At 36.0% G+C, this 358-nt stretch overlaps 1 protein-coding gene across 1 annotated transcript in view; it reads right to left on the reverse strand.

The window, feature by feature from the left end:
* LOC118322156 (GTPase IMAP family member 8-like) overlaps positions 1–358 on the reverse strand; it is a gene marked incomplete at its 5' end in the record, with an annotated part of 7272 nt that overhangs the window by 6201 nt on the left and 713 nt on the right.

A 358-nucleotide genomic window follows, 5' to 3' on the forward strand; every position in this document is an offset into this window, starting at 1 on the left:
AACACAATAATCAATTTTAGGTGATTATACACTAATGAAAACATACCTATGAATATTTTATTCCATGTCTGCCAGTAGATCATCCGAATAGTTAAAACCTTTAAAGTGTAACCAGATCTAAATTCTGCTAGCTCCCTCCCTCCCAGCAAATTTAAAAAATGTTACTTTTTAAGAAATTAAATAAAGAGAATCATATAGGTATATAGGCACTATAAGCACATTTACGTCAGTTTGTAAACGTTTCTGAGGGCTACCTGTGTTGTAACATGAACTAAGCTAGCAGCTCAGAAAGGCTAACTCTGCGGTGTCAGTCTGCAGAGACGTTGGTCTTATATAAGCAGGAGTTGGTGGGTAGCAA

This window comes from Morone saxatilis, unplaced genomic scaffold (genome assembly GCF_004916995.1).
Source record: "Morone saxatilis isolate NCDOM2014 unplaced genomic scaffold, NCSU_SB_2.0 Contig12, whole genome shotgun sequence".
Classification (NCBI taxonomy): Eukaryota; Metazoa; Chordata; class Actinopteri; family Moronidae; genus Morone; species Morone saxatilis.